Source organism: Furipterus horrens, unplaced genomic scaffold, assembly GCF_987537825.1.
Source record: "Furipterus horrens unplaced genomic scaffold, mFurHor1.1.pri manual_scaffold_4, whole genome shotgun sequence".
Taxonomy (NCBI): domain Eukaryota; kingdom Metazoa; phylum Chordata; class Mammalia; order Chiroptera; family Furipteridae; genus Furipterus; species Furipterus horrens.
Window position 1 is genome coordinate 123,844,262 of NW_028327174.1, and position 23,647 is coordinate 123,867,908.

The window sequence follows — 23,647 nt, forward strand, 5'->3', positions numbered from 1 at the left end:
GCGGAGGGATGAAGGCCAGTGGGATCTCCGCCCACATGCAAAATTCATTTGCATTGCTATCTATTATCTAAAGCTCAAAAACAGTGAAAGGAGCAGAGACCCCATACAGTCAAATAAACAGGAAGAATTTATCAGAGAACGCCTAGTTTTTCATTGAAGACAACCATTTATCTTTTTGGTCCAATTCTAAGTCCTTCACAATTTTTCCCTAATATTTAATATGTACACACACACACTCTCCAACTTCTATGTCGGAAAGTGTGTTTACTTTTTAATAAAAGCATTCTTTCCCTTTGTTCCCTGAAAGTTCAAATATGACTTAGCCAGCCTACCTAGAACTAGTAGATCAGAATGTCTGAGGGGAACCCAGGACCTGCATTTTAAACCAGCTTCCCCAGGTGAGCCTCTGATGCACAACCACGAGTGAGGAAGGTGTGTCCTCCCTTCAGGTCCAGAATATGTGGTGGCTCCTGGACTGAAACATGAACTATGGGCAGGACTTGGAGAAGAGAGCAGAAGGCATTCCAGGAGGTAGGAAGCCCTGGGGCAGGGCAGGGAAGTAGGGATAGCATGGGAGTGCTTGTGCAGGTGAGGTTTCCTGCCTGAGTGAAGTTGGGGAGGAAAAATTTGATTTGATGATTGTGGCAGATGTGAGTTATAAAGGACCTGAGGACAGATTTAACTCAGAGTTAGTGCACATTTTTAAAGCAGAGTATTAAGAATAGTAGTGTTTTAAGGAAAACTTATGGGGTCATGGGAGAGATATAGCACAGGACCTGTGAAAAAGAAGCATGAGCACATACTTGATTCCTGAATGTGCCTCTTCATTTCAGCCTGGGAAAGGCTGTGATGCTTATTCAGAGAGCAATAAGTAGACCATGACCCTAAATATAAACACTGAGAGATTGAATGGCCAGACTGTATATAAAAATAGAATTCCCACCCACAATCTCCATCAACCACCCAGGAAACAAACACATTGACTACAGTCACCAGCCTAGGAAGTCAGACTACTGTTCATGAGGCTTGCAGGAAAACAGAACTCTCTCTCCAGCAATTGGTCCAGGAAGCCAAACAATAACCTGTGTAACAGTTGGCCCCAAACAGCCAGGACTTGATTAATAAATGACAGCTTCACTAGTTTTGTCCTTGCATCCAGCTTCAAACCAACAACAGAGAGCCAGATGTCCACCCCTAACTAATAATATAGGATGCTCTTCCTTCTAGTTCTTCCTCAGGTTCACAGCCTCCAAACAGCGTATGTCTAAAGTGGTCCCCTTTTTTCTACCATAAAGCTTTTCGACTCTTCTGCCTGCCTTTGAGTCTCTGCCTAATACAGCAATGGGCTGACTCCCTTGCTAGGGCAAGCCCCGAGGAAATAGCCTTTGTTTGTTCTCTTTGGGTGTTCTTTGTTTATTTTCACACCACAAACAGTCATCTACATCTCTGCTCATCCAGCAGAAACACACCCATAGACCTGCCAATTTGAACATGCAAGATTATTTTTACTATTAATTTAATGTGTTTCATCCACAGGTAGAAAATTATAATTGACACTTACCATTTCTACATACCATGTATCTCACACATAAATAAAGTAATTCCATCAGGCAGCTGTAGTAAGTAAAAAGAAAAAGCAGTAACTTAGAAGACATGGATTCTAGTCCTAGCTCTGCACCATCTGTGTGTTCTAGGTCAATGTCTTCAACTTTCTGGGCATTTGTTTATTGTTCTATGTGATATGGACATGGGAGTAGATGCTCACTAGGACTTCCTGTAGTTCTAGCAGTCAGTCATTTCATAAAGAGCTGCATCTCTCCTAGCATTTCCTACACTACTCCCAGAAATTAGGAAGTCCTTCTATATCTGAACTTTTAATATTTCTCTGTCTTTTACAGACTGGGTCTTTATTCATTAAGTTCCCTCTTTTAAAAATTTTTTTCAAATGTTTCAGACTTGTACTGAGAAACGGATAAAAACATCTTTTCAATCGGTCCAAAATTTTACCAAGTATCCACTCTGTTTTGGTGGTGAAAAGAAATTAATGATTTGGTTTGTACTTTGAGGATCTCACACAAAAATGGGAAGAATATGAAGTTTGCACCTATAAATCTAAATTTAAAATGCAGATACCAAAAAATAGCTGTGAACAAGAAGTGTAACAGATGAGTAGAAAAAGGAGAGAAATCACTGAATGACCTGTCATGGAGAAGGTGGAATTTGAGCTTGGTCTGGAGGAAGGATAACATTTGCACGGGCAGAGAAGAAGAGAGAATAGAGGTGCTTCTAAAAAGGACTAAGGGTGTGAACTGGAAAGAGTACGTTGCATTCAGAACATTCAGCCTCATGAGACTGAGTTCCTTGGGGGAGTAGAAGTTAACTACAACACGAATAGTAACTTTGAGTTGACATGCACAATGGTCCAAATGCCAAGCTGGGAGTTTTAACTTTTCTTATTGCTTGCCACCATTTCAGTTTTTTATAAATCCTGGTATGATTTTACTTGAACCCATAGTAAAACAGACTCTTCTTAGGAATTGAAAGAAATAATATTGGGAATGAGGGGGGAAAATTGACAATGTTTGTTTTTTGTGTGCGTGTGAACCTAGTAATACTTTTCTTTAAAATGGTAGTAACATTACTATAACATAAGATGTAGAATTTTAACAATTTTTAAATATACAGTTAAGAGTCATTAGGTATATTCACACTGTTGGGAAACAATTACCCATTCAGCTCCAGAATTTTTCATCATCCAAAATCGAAACTTGATACCCATTAAACAGTAACTCCCAATTTTCCCACACTAGCCTCAGGTAAACACTGTTCTTTCTCTATGAGTTTGACTATTCTAGGTACCTCACATAAGTGGGATCATATAATATTTGTCCTTTTGTATCTGGCTTATTAGCATAATGTCTTCAAGTTTCATCCATGTTGTAGCATGTGTCAAAATTTCCTTCTTTTTTAAGGCTGAGTAATATTTTATTGTATGAATAGACCACATTCTGTTTTTCCATTTACCCATCACTGGACATTTGGCTTGTTTCCATCTTTTGGCTATTTGTGAATAATGCTGCTATGAAGAATAGTGTACAAATATCTCCTCAGATCCTTGCTTCCAATTCTTTTTGTGTATATACTTAGAAGTAAATTTGCTGTATCATATGATAATTCTATGTTTAATTTTTTGAGGACTCACCATACCATTTTCTACAGTGGCTAAACCATTTTACATTCTTACCAGTGATGACCAAGTGTTCCAATCTCTCCACATCCTCATCAACACTTTTTTTATTTTGTTTTTTATTTTTATTTTTTTAAATATGTTTGATTGATTATGCTGTTACAGTTGTCCCAATTTCTTTTCCCTCTGCTCCCCTCCACCCAGTGGCCCCCCTCCCTCCAGTTGTCCCCTACTTTTAGTCCATGTCCATTGGTTGTGCATATAGTTCTTCTCAACTTCTTCCTGTCTACTCCATTCCCTCCTACTATGCTTCTTAATTCCTGTATCAACTCCCTCCCTTTCCCTCTTCCCCCTCCCTGCTGACCTCCCCCTAATATGTTCCCCATACCTATAGTTCTTTTTCCACTCTCATTGCCTATTTAGTTTGCCTTTATTTCAATTCCCTAGCTTCTGTTGTTGGTTGTTGTGAGGCAGTTTTCATTTTAATGTTCATAGTTTTGATCCCCCTTCTTCTAAACCAGTCCTTTTAACATCTCATATAATAGTGGTTTGGATCTAATGAACTCCTTCAGTTTTATTTTTTCCTGGAAGCACTTTGTCTGCCCTTCTATTCTGAATGACAGTTTCGCTGGTTAGAGTATTTGTGGCTGTAGGTTCTTGATTTTCATTCCTTTGAATATTTCTTGCCAGTCCCTTCTTGCCTGCAGGGTCTCTTTTGAGAAATCTGCTGATAGTCTAATTGGGACCCATTTGTACATGATTCTTTTTTTCTCTCTTGCTGCTTTAAGATTCTCTCTTTATCTTTAATTTTTGACAATTTGATTAAAATGTGCCTTGGAGTGGTTCTCCCTGGGTCCAGTTTTTCTGGGACTCTCTGTGCTTCCTGGACCTGTAAGTCTATTTCCTTCCCCAAATTCGGAAAGTTCTGCTTCATTATTTTTTCACATAATTTCTCAATTTCTAGTTCTTCTTCTTCGCCCCTGGCAATCCTATTATCTGAATATTCGATCACTTATAGCTGTCCCAGAGGTTTCTGATCTTCTCCTCATTTTTCTCACTTTTTGTTTCCACTTTCTGCACTGGTTGACTGTTTGTTCCTTCCCTATGTTCTGGTTTGTTGATTTGATCTTTAGATTTTATTTCCTCACCACTTGTCTCGCATGTGTTTTCATTCCATTCAGTATGAGTAGTTTTTGTTTCTTCCCTGTCTTGCTCCAAATCTTTTGATAATTCTGTAAGCCACCTTATAACTATAACTCTGAACTGAACCTCTGAAAGGTTTTTTATTTGTTCCTCTGTCAGGTCTCACATCTGCTGCCTGGTGAGCTGCGTCACCGGGATTTCAATCGTTGTCGGCTTCATTTTAACAGATTTGTGCTTAGCTTTCTTCCCTGGCAGGCTATAGGGAGCAGAGCCCCATGCACTCATCACTGCCGGGTGGCCAGCAGCAATTGGTGACCGGCAGCAATAGGCGACCAGAGGCGATCAGCAACCTTTTTTGCCGCTCTGCGGCCCTTTATGTAGGGGTGGGGGTCCAAGATGGATTTCTGCCATTACTCTCCACCGAGAGACTGAGAGGCTCCTTTCCCACAGCTTTGCCATCCAAGGCAATGGGGGGTCTGCCTTCCCCAGTGTTGGAATCGCGAGCTGCCAGATCTTGACTGCAGCCGGGATTGCTCCCCTGGTGTTTCTCGCAGTCCTGCCACTATTCCCGCTGCTGCTGCGGACAGCTAAGCCCGACCCGTCTGTCCCCACTCTGATCTCGCCCCTCCTACCTATCCAGATGAGCACCGCTGGTTTATAACTTCATACGTTGGGCTTCCACTTAGTTTTATTTTCTGGAATTTATAGATATCTTCTGTTTTGAGGCAGTTGTATTCCTTCTTAGTTGTAGAGGGAGACTGAGCGTGTCAGTCTAAGCCTCCATCTTGGCCAGAAGTCTCAACACTTTTTTTAATCATCCTAGTGGGTGTGAGGTGATTTCTCATTGTGGTTTTGATTTGCATTTTCCTAATAATTAGTGATGCTCAGTATCTTTTCATGAGCTTTCTGGCCATTTGTATATTTTCTTTAGAGAAATGTCTATTCAAGTCCTTTGCCCATTTTTTAAAACTGTGCTTTTTGTTGTTGAGTTGTGGAAGTTCTTTATAGATTCTGGATATTAACTTCTTATTAGGTTTATAATTTGCAAATATTATCTTCTATTCAGTGAGTTGTCTTTTCACACTGTCGATGTTGACCTTTGATGCACAAAACTTTAATTTTGATGAAGTTCAATTGCTCTGTTTTTCTAATATTGTCCTTGGTTTTGGTGTCATATCTCAAAAGTCATTACCAAATCTAATATCATGAAGTTTCCCTCTTATGTTTTCTTCTAAGAGTTTTATAGCTTTAGCTCTTATATTTATATCTTTGATCCATTTTGAGCTACTGTTTACATATGGTGTAAGGTAAGTGTCCAACTTTATTCCTTGCATCTGAATATTTTCTTCTCCTAGCACCATTTGTCGAAAAGACCATCCTTTCCCCGACTGAATGACCTTGGCCCCCTTGCTGAAAGTCATTTGGCCATATATGGAAAGGTTTATTTCTGGGGTCTCTATTCTAAATAATGTTTGTCTTTTAAGGTAACTAATAATAATATTTGTGTTGAAGAAACCAAGAGAAAGAAATTGTTTTTCTTGAAATTATAATAACTTCCAGTATGAGAAAATGCATCCCGTTAGTTATTTATTTTTCTCTTCAGGACTTTTTTTTTTTTTACTTTTTATATTTAAATAATTACGCGTACAAAATAGTACAGAAGTCCCATGTACCTTTCAGCCAGTTTCCCCCAATGGTACATATTACCTATCTATAATGCAATATCAAAACCAAGAAATTGACTTGAGTACAATTTTAGATCTTATTCATATTTCAGCAGTCTTACATGCATTTGTGTACATGTGTGTGTGGTTCTGTGAGCTTTTATCATATGAGTAGATTCATGTGACCACCATGATAATCAAGACACAGAGCAGGTCCACACCCAGAATCCTTAATGCTACCTCTTTATAGCCAAACCCATTCCCTCCCTTATGCCCCATCCCTAAACCCTGCCAACCACTAATCTCTTCTCCATCTCTGATTTCCTCATTTTTAAAATGTTGTATAAATGGGACCATGCAGTATGACACATTTTAAGATTGTCTTTTTTCATCAACATTGTTCCCTTGAGGTCCATCCCAGTTTTTGTATGTATCAGTAGTGACTTTTTATTGCTGAGTGCAATTCCAAAGCATGGATGTTCCAGTTTGTATAACATTACATTCACTGAAAGACATTTGGGCGTTTACAATTTGAGGTTATTACAAATAATGCTAATGTGAACATTCCTGTACCTGTTTTTATGCGGACATAAATTTTAATTTCTGTGGGATAAATGCCCAGGAGTGTGATGGCTGGGCCATATGGTATGTTTTGTTTTATAAGAAACTGCTACTAAACAGTTTTCCAGAATGGCTATACCATTTTACATCCCCATCAGCAATGTCTAAAAGAGATCCAATTTCCCTGCATCATCACCAGCATTTGGTATTGTCAGTATTTTTCATTTTAACTGTTCTCATATGTGTGTGGTGATATCTTGTGATTTTTCAGGAAGGGTTTTTAATTTGCTATATATGAGTTCAACTACTTTGTATCACTGCCTACTTCCTCGTAGTCCCAATTTTAACAGAGAAAACACCACACTCCTTCCCCTTTCCTTGCTTTGTTATTCCTCATGAGACTAAAGGAATGTAGAAAAGTCTCCCCATTTTCTCTTGGGTTATATTGTCCTGATGAAGCTTTAGTTATCGCCTTCATTTGCTTTCACCATCAGCCTTGTAGTCAGCAGAGAATGAAAGAAGGAAGCAGCTGGCCAGAGGACTAAGAGAAGTGGGTCTGTTCTTTGTGCCTGTGTATATCCATTTTCTAGTCACAACTCAAGCTGTTTTGCTTTCCACTGCTTTGGGAGAGAGGGAAATGTAAATGTACTTGCCGTTGTTTAAGTTTCCTGGGCAGTAAAAGCAAAGGCAGCTGTACAGCCTTTTCCTTAAACAATGTCAGATAACCCCTTTGAGAGCTCTTCAAAGATGATTTACACATTTGAAAGACTTTGAAATTAGAGGGGGTTCTGGTCAAGGCCCTCAATAAACATAGATTATGTGCCTACTGTATGCATGACCCTAGAAGGGGTGGTGGGTGAGAGATCTGCATATTAAGAAGTCAGGCTCTCCATCTAGCATTAGCAGTTACATGTGAGGTGGGTGAAGTGCTTATGTAGAGAGGTGACCAAGTGGCTTTTGCAACTGGGGAGGACCCCCACCTCACTCCTTGGGAATCGAAGAGCTCTGTGAGTAACCCATCCAGAGCTTTTGAAGCCTTACTGAGGCTAAGAATCAAGTCGAGTGCCTGCTAAAACTCTATTCCTGGGTCCCACTTCACACAGACTAATTCACAGCCTCTAGAATAAGGACACACATGGGAAACGGTGTTTTAAAACAAACTAACCATCTGTGCTATGGACTGTGTTGTGCCCCCCACACACACATCCAATTCACATGTTAAAACCCTAAACCCCAATGTAGTGGTGTTTAAAGTTGGGGTCTTTGGGAGGTAATCAGGTTTAGATGAGATCATGAGGGTGAGATTAGTGCCCTTATAAAAAGAGGCACCAGACATACACATGCACACATAAACTTCCATGTGAGGACACAGTGATAAGGTGACCATCTGTAAGCCAGGCTTAGAGGCCTCAGGATAAACCAAACCTGCTAACATGTTGATTCTTGAGTTCTAGCCTCCAGAACTGACACAGCACAAAGGCAGACATCTGCAAGCCAGGAAGAGGGTTCTCAGCAGGAACTCAATCAGCCAGCACCTTGATCTTGGACTGCCAGTCTCCAGAACTGTGAAAAATACATTCCTGTTGTTTAAGCCACCCAGTCTGTGTCATTTTGTTATGGCAGCCTGTGCTGGCTAACACATGATTCATAGAATCCTCCTGATTGAGAACCGTTGACCCAATCTAGCCCTCTCACTTTACAGGGAAGGAAACTGAAGTGCAGTGAAGTTTAGCATCTCATCTGGTGACGTCTAAATCTAGTTAATAGTCCGGTCATGATTAGATTGAGGTTCCCTGGCTTTCAGACCATTGCTCATTTACCAACTCGAAGATGACAAGTAGGTTTATTTTCACACCAACTCTGGTTGCTTTTTGGTGGCAGCCTAGAGAACTGTGTCAGGAAGGATTCTGAGGATAAGTCCAGGCTCAGCTGATGTGGGTCCCAGGACCAGCAAAGACAGTGTGCAAGAAATAAGAAGCATCACAGTTTTTTTCTTTTTTTGTATTTTAAAAACAATTTTTAATATGCTTTATTGATTATACTGTTACAGTTGTCCCAATTTCTTTTCCCTTTGTTCCCCTCCACCCAGTGACCCTCTCCCTCCAGTTGTCTCCCCGCTTAGTCCACGCCCATTGGTTGTGCATATAGTTCCTCTCAACATCTTCCTGTCTGCTCCACTCCCTCCTACTATGCTTCTTAATTCCTGCATCACCTCCCTCCCTTCCCCCTCCCCGCTGACCTCCCCCCAATAAGTTCCCCATACCTATAGTTCTTTTCCCACTCTCATTGCCTACTTAGTTTGCCTTTGTTTTGATTCCCTAGCTTCTGTTGTTGGTTGTTGTGATACAGTTTTCATTTTAATGTTCAGAGTTTTGATCCTCTTTCTCCTAAACAAGTCCCTTTAACATTTCATATAACAGTGGTTTGGATCTGATTAATTCCTTCAGGTTTTACTTTGTCCTGGAAGCATTTTCTCTGCCCTTCTATTCTGAATGACAGCTTCACTGGATAGAGTAATCGTGGTTGTAGGTTTTTGCTTTTCATTACTTTGAATATTTCTTGCCAGTCCCTTTTTGACTGCAGTTTCTTCTGAGAAATCAACTGATAGTCTTATTGGGACCCCTTTGTATGTAATTCTCTTCTTCTCCCTTGCTGCTTTTAAGATTCTCTCTTTATCCTTAATTTTTGACATTTTGATTATAATGTGTCTTGGTGTTGTTCTCCCTGGGTCCAGTTTTTCTGGAACTCTCTGTGCTTCCTGGACCTATAAGTCTATTTCCTTCCCCAAGTTTGGAAAGTTCTGCTTCATTATTTTTTCACATAATTTCTCAATTTCTAGTTCTTCTTCTTCACCTTCTGGCAACCCTGTGATTCGGATGTTGGCGCGCTTGTAGCTGTCACATAGGTTTCTGAGCCTCTCCTCATTCTCCTCACTTTTCATTTCCTTTTTCTGCACTGGTTGACTATTTGTTCCTATGTTTTGATTTGTTGATTTGATCCCTGGTTTTCTTTCCCTCACCACTGGTTTCGTATGTGTTTTTGTTCATTTCAGCAGGACTAGCCTTCATTCCATCTTGTTTAAGATCTGCTGTTAGGTCTGTAAGTAGTTTTATAACCAAAGCTCTGAACTGTGCCTCAGAAACATTTCCTATCTGCTTCTTCGTTAGATTAGATATTTGTTGTCTGGTCAGCTGCGTCACTGGGATCTCTATCATGATCTGTGCCATCCTGACAGTTTTGTGTTTACCTTTGCTTCCTGGGTGGGGCTGTCACACCTCCTATGCTGTAGGGGGCAGAGCCCTGTGTACTCATCACAACAGGGTGGCCCTTCTCATCATGCTGTGGCATTTTCTGTGGGAGTGGGGGTCCAAGATAGATTCCTACCGTTCACTCTCTGCTAAAAAACCGGGAGCCTCCTCTTCTGTCCCCACCCCCTCCGGGCCTCACAGTCCAAGGCAATGGGGGTCTGCCTTCCCTGGCACTGGAATTGCAAGCTGCCAGGTCTGGTCTGCAATTGGGGCTGCTCCCCAGGCACTTCTCGCCTCCCCTTAAATACAGGTGTCTGTGCTTACCGCCATTCCACCACTGTCACTGCTGCTGCCACTGCCAGCACAGCTTGACCTCTCCACCCCAGCTTTGTCTCTCCTACCTTTCTGGATGAGCCACCACTTCTTTATAACTCCATATGCGGGACTTCCATTTATTTTCTGGAACTTCTGGTTTTTTCTGGTTTTGTGGTATTGTATTCCTTCTTAGTTTTGGAGGGAGATGGAGCGTGTCACTCTAGGCCTTCATCTTGGCTGGAAGTCTCCTGTGTGTGTTTGCCTCTGTGTCTTAGGTAGAGCTGTCACTCCTGTGTGGATGAGTATTTCTTCTTTATATCTTTGTTTGTTGGACTTCTGTGTAGTTTGATTTTCTGGAACTTTTGGTTGTTTCTAGTTTTGAGGTAATTATATTCCTTTTTAGTTGTGGAGGGAGATGCAGCGTGTCTGTCTATGCCTCCATCTTGGCCGGAAGTCAGCATCACTGTATTGATGGGAAATCTGGATCTAGAATCCAGGTCAAACAATGGTCCTTGTCACTTAAGCTCATTGAGAAGAGTAGAACCTGGAGGTGTGGTCTATGAATGAACAGCGTGAGAGCGTCTCAGGAGTGTGGATCCTCGGGTCCCACCCAGACTTACTGCACTGGGATGTCTGGGAGTGAACCAACAATCTGTGTGGATTTTTATGTACACAGCCTGAGAAGCACTGCACTAGAAAATAAGGACAATAATATCAGTGTCTCTGGGTGGTTTCACAAATGTATACTACTCTCCATCTTTCTGCCAGGTGTCTTATTTCCATGGGCTCACTGAGGAACGTCTGCTTTCCCATCTTCCCTTTTGCTTCAGTATTTAGCCTGGTGCCTCTAACACCTACTTCTCTTCTGGTTGAGTGTAGAACAGATGGAATCCCTCAGAGATCTCCTGGGAGCATAAGAACGTTTTGCACAGCCCTCAGCCCTCATAACCAATGAAAGCATGCCAGGGCTGTGTATTTTTAGATAGGATGTCTGAATTTTTCAGCTCACAGCCTCCTTCTAACCACGTGGCCCACATTGTACAACTATTGCACTCTTTTATTACAAACCCTTCCATTTTCTGTTAAGTAATGTGTTGGGAAGCCTGAGTGAATCAGAGACAGTAAGCATTTGATTGCTTACATTATTTTGGTTCAAACATGGCTCATGGCCCAGGACTAATTTATTTATTTTTATATGGTACATTTCTATTTCACTTGGGAATTTGCCACCCCTCATTCTCTCTTCCAGCTACTCTCCCTTTGCCCACCCACCCCCCTTGCCACCCTTCTTCCCGGTTGTGAAAGATGCCCCATCAGCAGCCTCCAAGCCAGAGACTGTTTTCTGCCAGTGTGGTTCCCTTGCACGTTTCTGCCCACCCACAGCCTCAGACCAACAGGCAGAGACCACCTAGCACCAGCCCAGCAAAGCATGTCTTTTCCCCAAGCCAGCCAGCCTTCTCCCTGTGGGTGCCCATCTAACCATATGAGTGTGGGTCTGGACTCCTGCAAAGGGAGCACCCTTCTTACAGGAGCCGCCAAACCTAGTCATGAAGATTGTAGCAGGGTTTTGCTCACCCTCACCCTGGGAAGGAAAGCCAGCAACCTGGATCTGACAGAATCAATATCTTATTTCAGGTCTCCTGAGCCAAGCTGTCCCCTGCCTACCCCTGCCCCCATTTGCAAAAACAGCCTGTTCTGCATATGGGATGGAAACTGTGTCCTGGCAAAACACAGAAAGTAAATATTTAAAGGGAAAAAAGCACACACAAGGAAACAAAATGCCTTGCGTTTATGTTTCCATGGTCTGCCGCCAAGTACCTCCCAGCCTCTCCCGGCTCATGTTCAGTGTGCCATATGGTTTGAGACCAGTGGATTTAAGCCCCTCCATAGTTGCAGAAAAACATCAGTCCATTTGGTCTGTCCTTTCTCTCCCTGCATTTGTTGTTCATTTGCGAGTTTCTCACATCCCTCGGCCGACTGCTGCCAGTGTGTTTACAAGTTTTAGATTTCTGATGGAATCTGAAACACCACACCACACAGTGCCTGCTGCAGACCATCTCTGGGAGGAGGGAAGCCACTCCAGGGCACTCAAAGGGACATCTTTGGACATGCCCTGGGACATGAGTGACCCAAACGAACCTCATGTTGTGATGCTTCAATGATGATTATTTTTTTCTTGAAACTTGGGCCCCCAGAAAAGTGATTTTGTATGTCATCCCCAACTTGGCACCCTCCCATGACACTGCGGAACTAGCAGCTTGAAGGGTCTGTCCTTGCCAGGAGGTGTGGAGGACCACTGGCCAGCTTTGGAGGGAAAGGTAGAGACAGGAACAGCAGGTGAGCTGTGGATCACCTGAAATAAAGCCTTGCCCAGTTCTCACTTCAGGACAGTACTGGACTCCTAACTTCCATGCTGAGGGTATCATCATAAACTATCAGAAGAAATAAAATTAAAATACCTTATACAAAGTCTGATACTTCCTTACCCAATTCTGGGAGTGGAAGCACAACACCAATGTGATCATTGTGGGTGACAAGCAGATATAAAGGAACATCTTTCCTATTAATTAAAGAAGTTCAGGTAAGCAGTCAGAGTGTGATTTGCTTGTCCAAACCTGTGCCTATAACTTTTCCCCACCACCTGTGTCTGGTGACATTTCCAGAGGCAGAGTCATGTGGAGAAAACTCAATTTTTTTTTTCAAGAGAGAGAAAATAAGTGGCAAGGAGAGAGAGAGAGAGAGAGAGACATGGATGTGTGAGAGAAACATCAATTGGTTGTCTCCCATACATGCCACGACCAGGGATCAAATCTGTAACCTAGGTATATGCCCTAACAGGGAATCAAACTCACAACATTTTGGTGTATGAGACACTCAAACCAACTGAGCCACCTGGGCAAGAGAAAACTCATTCCAATTTCTCACTCAGTTCTATCCAGTTCACACTGGGATTCTGTTTATTTAGTTCCCATAACACATTTAGTTGGTTATGGGAGATTTATTAGCAAGAATCATAGGTGCCTTTCAGCTATGAATACATGGGTGGGCTAAGGGCCCAACAGATATGTGTTTATCTTTGGAGGTGGGAGGACATAACATAGCCTTATCACATTTTTTTTTTTTGTTGTTGTTGTTCTTGTTGTTTTGCATCTTCTAGCCTGGGGTCACAGAGATGGTGTCACTAATATTTGGAAGGATACAAATTACACTTATTTGTGATAATAAATTATGTCTTGAAGTTGCATGATTACTAGAGCAAAGGGCTTTATAGACTTTAGATAGTCATTTTTCCCACTTCCAAATCCATTCTCACTCACCTACGGTCTTTTGAGTCCTAATTTTCAGGTTAGACTTATCTAGGACCCCTGATTTGATAAAATGCCCTATCTATCCCAGTATTTCTACAGTTATTCACACATATGAGTGCTATTCCTGAGACCTGAAGTGACTGGACATTGACTCTTGGATATAGTCCCAATAGAGAAGCACAGACTCTAACTGGTAACAATGCCATGAGCCAGCACCACCAACATGGCTATATAAAGAGTGAGCTCCAGAGTGGGTCTGAGAGGTCAGTCAAGGAAAACTCAGAAGTGTCCCAGGTCTGAGAGGAAATCTCCATTTTGATCAAAGCTGGGAAGTAGCCAACCTCCTGATGTCACAATGAAGCAAACAATCTTAAATTAACTGTGGTATACATAAAATAGAAATAGAACGTGATGTTGTTTCAAAAAAATACTAACAGCGTTTGAAGGGTATAAATTTTCCTTGGTGTACAAGTCTGATCATAAATCATAAGTTTCAATATCAAGTATTTTTCTTTTCCTTAATTTCTAAATAATTTATTTTAAATTTCCTTTTTTTTCATTTTAATAGGTACCACTGATTATTTTCTCCATGTATATACTAGTTTAGACCCCACTAGCATCAGATGAGAGATAGTCTCCCCACACCTTTACTGGCATTAAATAATATCATTATTTTTATTTTTTGCCAACCTGATTGGAGAATCATGGGATCTCTTTATTATGTAGGACATTCCCCCAACTACTAGCATTGTTGGGCATATTTTCAAATGTTTGATATTCATTTTTATTGCAACTTCAGTGAATTGCTCACTTCTGTGGGTTAATAATTTGTTAGATGTTCTCAACATCAGATATATTAATATCCTATCATATGTGTTTCAAATACATTGGTATCTTGGTACTCCTGTTAATGTGTTCCAGAACTCACAACAAGTGCCAAAACCAAAGAGTACCGAATGATGAAATATTTTCTCTTGCAGGGCAGTGTGACTCATACAAGTTCTAGCACGTGCAACGAGTCCAGAGCAAGCATCAAGTGCTGAAACACTTTTTCTCGTCAAAATGCAATGAGTCGAGGGTTTGATGAGTTCTGAAGCCGATGAGTACCGAGGTATGACTGTGTTTTCTCTGGTACCATCACCTCTCTGTCAATGTTTTTGTGTTGCCTTTGGCCACACAAAAATATTTAATTTTTATATGTCATATTTGTCAAACTTTTTCCTTAAGACATTTTGGTTTCCTGTCTTGCTTAAAAAGGCCTCCCCTCCTAGAGGTTAAAAAACATTATCCTTGATTCCTGAATAGAATTACATTAAATTAGATATTAACTCAGAAAGTTTTATGTTTCTGATATTGTCCTCCTCTGTAACAGAGGTCATCAAATTATGGCCTGTGGGCCAACTCCACCCCATCATCAGTTTTCCTAAACAACATTTCTTTGAAACCTAGTTATACTCGTCCATTTACAAGTTGTCTATAACTGCTTTTGCATTACAGTCCAGCAGAGACCCTGGGGCCCAAGTGACCTAAAATATTAATTTTCTTGTTCCTTACAGAAGAAGTCTACCAACACTTGTAGGATCTTTGAATGTCTGTCTCTTCAGATCCTAATTTATTTTTATCAATACTGTTTTAAAAGGGGGCTAATGATAGTACCCACCTTATTGTTGTGAAGGTTAATTAATTCAATTAACATGATGTGCTTAGCACAGTGCCTGGCTCATGAAAACCTCTTAGAAAAAATAGCAGCCATCATTTTTGGCTGGAACAAAGAAATGCAATAGACAATAAGACATCATTCTCGCCATTCTGAATTTTTTGATTACGATAGATTTTCTTTGTTTTTAAATCATGGGCTGGCTTATTAGAATTACTTTTCCTGATTGTAAGATTAATGTGAATTCATTCTAGAGATTTTGGAACAGAAGTCAGAGTAGGAAAATTTTTTAAATTAAAATCTCTTCTGACTCCTCCCCCGCAGAGAAACCAGTGTTGCAGCTCTGAGGTATATCTAGCGCAGTTTTATTTCTGTTGACACATATCCATGTGTCAAATGTTAACAATCCCATGACATTTAGGTACAAGAGACATCACATTTCTTTTCCAAATCAAATGTCAGTCTAGTTGAGCCTGGTGAGAAGGCTAACATCGGTCATTTTGGGGCTCCACCCTTTGCCTCGCATAGGACCTGGGCTATTGTGCTTTGGGGAAAGGGCCAAGCATGATCCCGGTTACGGGGTGATCACTGATGCTACTATCAACTAAAGGTGCCACTGTCACCAGACAGCAGTTCTTCACCATATGTAAGCATCTGTCCCAGATGCTATCAGGATGCCTCTCACAGTGGTCCTCTCGGCAGACCACTTGCTGAGCCCTGAAGGCCCTTGCTGCTGTTACAAAGCCACGGCTTAGCGACCCACCCCCACAGGCACCCAGGCAGCCACCCACCTGGAATCATGCTGGTAGTAAGGCTTCCATCCTCTCATAAAGTTTTAGGGTACCTGCCAACCCACCCTCTCCACCACCTACCTTTGCCCTCTCCACCCTCAAAGCACAAAAGTTCTTTCTAGCATTTTCTTCATAGGACTGAACCCTTCTCAACAGAGATCCATGTGGTCCCTGTCACATTTTTTAAAATGCTGTTTAACTTTTATTTCCCCCTCAGTAGGAGGTGCCCCACCTCAAGAAGAAGAAAAGGGAGATATTTTCATTTTTTCCTGGTACATCTATCAGAAAAAAGCAAAAGAAAAAAGACACTAGTTGATATTCATTTTAAGGTGGTTCTCTAGCACTGCGTTGTAGCTATTGTTATATGATGAATATAATGTAGGCATATTTCCATATCCTAAACAGCCTTATCTTAAAATATTTTATGGATATATTTGTATATTAAACATGTGTCTATGCTCATATAAATATAAATACATACATATAATAATTTCTACTAAAATGTAGGGACACTCCAACATTGGGGCTTGACCTTGGATTTTTGCCAAAATCTACTATTCCACTCTGGCCTCGGCCTTTGGAAGGCCAAAGAGCTGAATGCTGACTTCAACCTCACTCCTTGGGTATGACCAATAATGGTGAGGATCCATAGATTCTCATCATATCTAATCAGTACAACAACCATAGGAATAAGAACAAAGTAAGACATAATTTGAATTGATTATTAATACCTTATTATTTACTTTTAGATCTAGGTAAGTTTCTGGATATAATAAGGACTAAAATGTCTTTATGTGTTTTATATATTGAAATTCTATCAGTCAGTTGATATACCAGTGAATAATGACCATTTCAAGAGTTAAATGATGAAATACAACTTTCCAATAATAAAATAAGGCAATAGAGAAATGGTTAATACAAGTATTAGGAGGTTGTGTTAGCTAGTAATCTTATGAAGAACATTGTTTCTTTTTAGAGATGATAATAATTTATAAAAATATCAACAATATGAGGAAAAAATAAGTATCAGATTTACTCTAATTTTAATATTTAGAGAATTATTTGGCATGGGAGTATTACTAATATTAAACGAAACAAATTTTAAGAACTATACAGGGTGCAGCAAAAATAGATCTATAGTGAGTACATGAAACAGTTTATTCTTGTATTAATTATTGTGTTATTTTCCATATGAACAACTGTAAACCTACTTTTGCCTCACCCAATATTTAACTTTGGGTTATTGAATTTCACATAAGTTGCTAATCTTTTAAGGAAAGATCCTATTTAGGAATTCTTATCTATAAAGATGACTTTTTAAAAGATTTTATTTATTTATTTATTTTTAGAGAGAGGGAAAGGTAGGGAGAAAGAGAGGGAGAAAAACATTGATGTGAGGGAGAGAAACATTAACTGGTTGCCTCTTGTATGCGCCCCAACTATAGGGACTAAAGCTGCAACCCTGGCACTTGTCCTGATGGGGAATCAAACCAGCGATCTTTTGCTTTACAGTACAACACCAACCAAGTGAACTACACTGGTCAGGGCTATAAAGGTTAATTTAAGGAAAAGTTTTATTTTCATCACCCCAAAATTTCTTAAGGAGGAAAGTAAATCTAAAATAATGTACAACAACCTACATAGCCTGATTAAGAAGTTTATTTGGATTAATAAAGAGTAAGAATTAATGAAGAAAAGAAGAAAATGCTACAGATAGAGGAGGGACCCAAAGCATATATTTTCACTAACCAAATTTCAAAATAACATACTTTATATAAATTTTTTGAAAAGACAATTTCCTATGGTTTGAGGTCTATGGAAACTAAACTTTTGAACAAAAAGCTTGTCAAAATGTTGCCCTACTGAAAACTGTTTTCAATAGGTGAAGACAAAGAACTTCTATAATTTACTCAAGTAATTCAGTATGAAGTTCCTTCCAGAAAACATATTTAAGAACTTTCTTACCCTGAATTATATTCTGTGATTCAATGTGCTACTTTTGAACTTCTTCCATCAGTTTGATGGCTAGGTGGATTAATGATGAAGTCAAGTGAGCTTTATCTTTACTTTGGTGCCAGCAGGCCCTGGTTCTCCCCAGCAGAGTAAATTTTATTGAGGAAATATTTATAAAATAGGAAGTTCATCAAGAAAAGTGTTGGGCAATTGTCTCTGACAAGGGACCAAACTTAGCAAAGGCTACAAGTGATTCAGGAATCACCAGCCGCACATGGTTGTTTGCACTGTTCGGTGGTGTGTTGACAAAGCTATTATGACACTAAATTGCTGTCTGTAATCACCAGTGATTGGGCCCCTTTCATCATTCTTGTCCATCCAAAGATAAACTACATGACATAGACATGATTTTGGAACTGCCTTATTGTGTAATTTTACAAAATGTTTCAAGAAACTGGAACAGCAGCTATTATGTGTTCAAAGGCTGCTTGAACAATAAAAAAGCCAAAAAGTTTGATTTTAAAATTGAACCATGTGGAAAATAATGCTGATTCAGCACTGCTCATTTATGGAGCCTGCAGAAGTGAGCCACCTGAAGGGCTTGGAGAAGGCAAGTATCTCATTTTCGAACTGCTTTAAGGTCAGTTCCCACTGCCAGACCTGTGCTGGGCTTGGCACGTGTACAAGGGAATCTGAGGGGCAGGTGGAAATTCCCAGAAGATAATGTTCTTGTAAAAGCCAATTGCATTGCTTCGCCTTTAGATAGAATATTTAAGGACATATTTTTGCTTGAGGGCATGCAAAAACATTAGAAATCAAGATCATTAAGTGAAGGCAACAACCTGAGGTCTGCTTCTGAGATGTTCAGAAAGCCTCTGAAAGCAGTGCATACAACTTCGATTTGGGGGTTGCTTCACCCCACAGACCAAATCTTCACATCCAGGAGATGAAGAGAGGAGAATACTTGACTTTAGCTGGTTACTGATTACTGATGTTTAGAGCAAAGTTTACCAATGTCTGTACTATTGGGCATTTTGAATAAATGATTTTTTTTTTTTAATTGTGAGGGGCTGGCTGTCGTCTGCACAATACAATGTTTAGCAGCATCCCTGGCCTCTACCCAGTAGATGTCAATAACACCTCTGCCCCAGTTATAATAACTGAAAATGTCTCCAGACACTGTCTAATGTCCCCTCTGGAGAAAAATCACTCTGAAAACCATTGATTTAAAGCAGCAATTTTCAACTGGTTGTGCCACAAGAATTTTTAAAACATGTAATAGCTAACTATTATGTCAGGGGCACCAGCCTCTGTTCTTTTAGATTGACAAATTTTTAAGTGAATCAAAATTATACCTATTTTTTGGTCAGATGAACAAAAGTACAATATATTTCTTGGTGTGCTGCAAAATTTTAGTGCCTAGTTTACATGAGCCATGAAATGAAAAAGGTTGCAAATCACTGCTTTAGAAGAAGGAAATTTGAACCAACGGTACAGACACTTCTCATATGATAACCTGCCATAAAGATGTTGCCATCGATCCACTGCACATGCTAGCTAGCATCTTTTATGGAACCCAACACTGACAAAGCTGCCAAAACACACCATGCTCCCACACTGCTTCCAGTTGGCTTCTGTTTGGCTCGCACAGATGAGCACAGTGTCACAGGAGCACACTGCTGAGATTTTTGATACCACACTATACCATCAAAATTTAAAATTTAAAATACAAAAGTTCTCAAGTGAATATTGAAACATTAGCTAAATGTTCAAGTAAAATTTTAGCTGTCTCCATGTAATCCAGAAGTTCTAAGATGGCATTCTGTGGCTGTGATGGAGTGCCAGTTTACAAACGTGTGCATTCCACCTCGGATCAGACTGGATTCAGAATACACGTCTGAGGAGAAGCTTCCTGGAGCCCGGCCAGGGCCGCAGTAAGACCATGGTAGTGTTCAGAAGTATCTGCAATTTGACAGTCCCACATGGTTGAGCACTGAAGTTGTTTGCAATATTTTGGTTTTATAAATTACTTTGCAAAGAACTCTCTTCATTACAAAGCAACAAGGTCCCATTTAATTATCCCCATTGAAAAATTGCTAGAAATTGAATTATGGCATCAAATGTTCTCAACGCTTTTATGCTTTTTTATGCCCATTACTATGTCCTCCAGAAAAACTCATTTATACCATCAGCAATGAGTGTACTGCCAGACCCTGAGAAGTATCATTTTTTTCAAAGATCTTTGCTAATATGTTAAGGGAACATTGTCTCTCTTTTTTATTATTATTTCACACTTCTTTGGATTAAGGACAAACAACAGAAATTGCATAGTGTCCAAATGACCATCTGTCATTGCTTCTTCAGTTGAGCCCTTGATGACATTGCTGGACTGAAGTTAGGGTGCATGAGGTATGAAATGTATTGAACTTTAAACTCAAGAGTCCTACTTGGCATGGTGAGATGTTCGCACTATTGGGGGTGGGGTGGACTGAGATTTGTCAGGGAACAGCAGGTGCTGAGCCCTCAAGTACAAGTTCACTGAGTGGAAGAGTGAATAAACTAAAAAGATTTTCAAGCTACTTTGTTTGAACAAGATATTTGAACAAGTTAGAAGTGCCCACATTTTTAACTTGGCCTCTCCCTGCACTCTTCCCTTACCAAGCACGGATAGTTGTATTTGTGAAACTTGAATTCACATATGATGTGACTGATCGATAGTAGTTACTGAGTTGCTGCCATGGCTCATGGATGCCGGGTTATCCTACTCATTCTTTGAAACAATCCTGCTGGTAGGCAACATCTCTAGGTTGTGAAAAAGGGACTTGAGGTTTAAAAAATGAGCCTGAGGTCAGAGGTTAAGTGAGTGCAGAGCTGAAACTCACCTTCAGTTCTGCCTGATTCCAAAACTCCTACTCTTTTATTTCCCATACCAGGTGGTGTGCCAATATCAGCATCAAATACTCATATTTCCTCGTGACTCCCCCCTCCCCTCAAGAACAAAAAAGTCCATGGTTCTTTCCAACTTGAGTTCCAAGAAAGCTACTGAAATTATTTAATTATTTTGATGACTATTTTAGGACATCTGGTTCTCTTTTTTCCCCCTGTTTATGGCAGAGAAGAACAGGTGAGGTAGCAAGGGCATAAAAGGGGAATTTGATTTCCTTGTACCAGGAATCACAACATATTAAGAAAGTAAACAGTCTGTTGCTTCTTTCAAATCCCCTCTGGTGGTCAACTCTGTGTCACGGCCTCATGTTGTGGACAGAGCCTGTACGTTCATGGTCCCATTTGAAAATGTTTGAAGGAGAGCAAACATTTGCCTCCTCCTCAGCAGTATTCTTGACTGGGGATAGATTTGGCTTCCTGTATTGGTGTTTCTCTGATGCCATCTTTCTGTGGTTCTTTCTGTCCAGCCCTTACAGGCCTTGAAAACAGAGTCACTATTATAGAATGACCCTGGTATTCAAACTGAAAAACAGGATGCCTTGCCAGTTCTCCACCTGAATTCCGAATCTTCCAGGAGTAGAAGAGCAAGCAGTTCTTGTCCAGTCTCCACTGAGAACCCAAAAGAGACAGATATTTGAGTTGCTTACGCGTTTCTTAAGTTAGATAAAAGGGAAGGACATTAAGCATCCAACGACTTGGATTCTTATTCCAGAAAAGCCACTTTTAGTCACGTGACCTGAAGCATTTCCTTAATATTCCAGGCCATTTATTCTTGTGAAGATCACACAGAATATATATGTCCTGGCCCACGGAAATTATGAAGCCTCATGCAAATGTCAGTTACAGATTTAATTACACATGATAGCATTTTCACCATCTAAAATACTACACATTTCATCTATGTTGTTTCTTTTCTATCCTCACATTTTTCCAACTCTCCCTACCCCACCCCACCCCAGTTAGAATGTAAGTCCCACATAGACAAGGATTTGGATATTTTATTAATTATTGTTTCCCCAGAACTCAGTAAAAGGCCAGGCACAAAGTCAGCATTTGATAAAAATTTGTTAAATGAATAAATGAATTAATGATAATCCCTCTGGGGACTTACCAAGGGAGCCCATAGAATTTTATTTGCTGGAGAACTTTAAGAGAAGGTCAGGTAAGGCCCTATCCAAATGAGGTTAGTGATAATGCCATCAGGAGGCCAGGAGTGAAACGGCAAACCTCCGACAGTCACTTTGAGTCCTGATTCTATGGTTTTACAGCTCTCTCTCCTGTGTTGGTGCCTGGGCCATGCCACTTCCCACGTTCACATCACTGTTCAAAGGCTGACCTTCACCTTACTTTAAAAAGTGTGAAACTCTGGCTCAGAAAATCTTAAAAACTCTTTATAGACTTATACATATTGATCATAGATTGAGCTACTGGCCACTCCAATAATTATGAGGCACTGAGTCTGCCCAGGACTTTCCTAAACAGCCTTCAACTTGACTGGCCAGCCAAGGCCTTTCCAGGATCCTGGTGACAAGCCGCCAGTGGAATTCAGGGCTACAGTGGTCAGCATTCAGATTGTACATGTTTTCTCCTCCTTCCTCCTTCCAGGAAAACATATGGTGAGAGTTGCTTTTTTTGGAGCAAACCCTCAAGGGAAAACAAAGTTTTCATCTTTAAAAAAAAGTTCCAGTAAACCCTTCTTACGGATTTCTAAGGAAATCACTTCAGAGCTTGCTTTTGCATTTCCCATCAGAATAATCACTTCTGTTACTGGAGAAAGTGCAACTGACAGGGGCTTTGAGATGCATCGAGTGTGGGCTTGCGGGCCCAGGTGTGGGCGTGTGCACACATAATGTGTGTACCAACCAATGTATATTGTACGCTCGTTAGTCACTGGAAGCAATGCTCACGAATAGTCCATTTGCTTTTCCAAAAACGGCTAAATTGTGACATTCTTGACAGCCCAGCTAGGGAGTGTCTGATGGAATTTTTGGCCCTGGAAACGCCAGGTGTTGATGGCTCCAGCCTTCGTCAGCACCTCTGAATACTAAAAGGGTTCTGTGTGCGTGTGGAGGGCCAGACAGTGTGCACACAGGAGCAGAGGGGAAGGCAAGGGTGGGTTCTCTGGGTCTTTGCTTCCTTTGCTCCTTGGAACAAAGGCAGGAGTCAGATGCCTCCATTGGGGGCAGCCAAACAGCAGCCCTGAAGGCAGGAATGTATTTGTAATTAGTGCAGATATTAATTGTGTTGAAACAGAATCGTAGGCCTCACTTTTGTCCCATGTGTCATGTCCCATAGGAAAGCCCTGTTTCTATTTTTGTTTGCTGTGTTTAATGCAAGATTTTATTTTTCTCAAAAAAGGATGGAAATTTTAATAACACTTTTTTTGTTGTTGTTCTTCTTCTTTCCCCAGATGCCTGCAATGTCAGCCCCACTAATAGAAGAGCTACTTCCTTTAACTTTTCTATAGGCTAAGTAAGACTTCTCGTGGTGGGTCCAGGCGTGCCTGGCCCTGGCAGACAGTCCCGATGTCACCCTTCAGGAATCGCCTGTTGGGGAGCTTAGCTGTAGTCATCTCCCAAAGTCTGGTCTGCTCAGAACTGCAGCTCTGCTCAGGAGGAGAAGCATGGCTCATTGATCAGGAAGACCCTTTAAGGCCAGGTGTGGAGGAAGGGTATCAGGCACGGCAAACCACAAGATCTGGAAAAATGGCCAAGTTGAGAATTTAATAACGTTGTGCAAAAGCACTCAGTCATTGAGAGCTCCACTTTTTATCATAAGATAGTAAACGTTTGGGCTTTTATCATAGTTCTCTCAAAATGAAAACGTGGCCACTGTTCCGAATAAAAAATAAAGTCAGAAGACAGAGAGGACAAA

The 23,647-nt window shown here is 40.6% G+C and overlaps 1 long non-coding RNA gene across 1 annotated transcript; it reads left to right on the plus strand.

Moving 5' to 3' along the window:
- The first annotated feature begins 333 nt into the window (after nt 1-333).
- On the plus strand, nt 334-23,551 carry LOC150012794 (uncharacterized). The gene is made up of 3 exons (XR_016510779.1): nt 334-531; nt 14,407-14,537; nt 23,184-23,551. It is a non-coding gene; the product is annotated as an uncharacterized LOC150012794 (long non-coding RNA).
- Nucleotides 23,552-23,647: the final 96 nt, after the last annotated feature.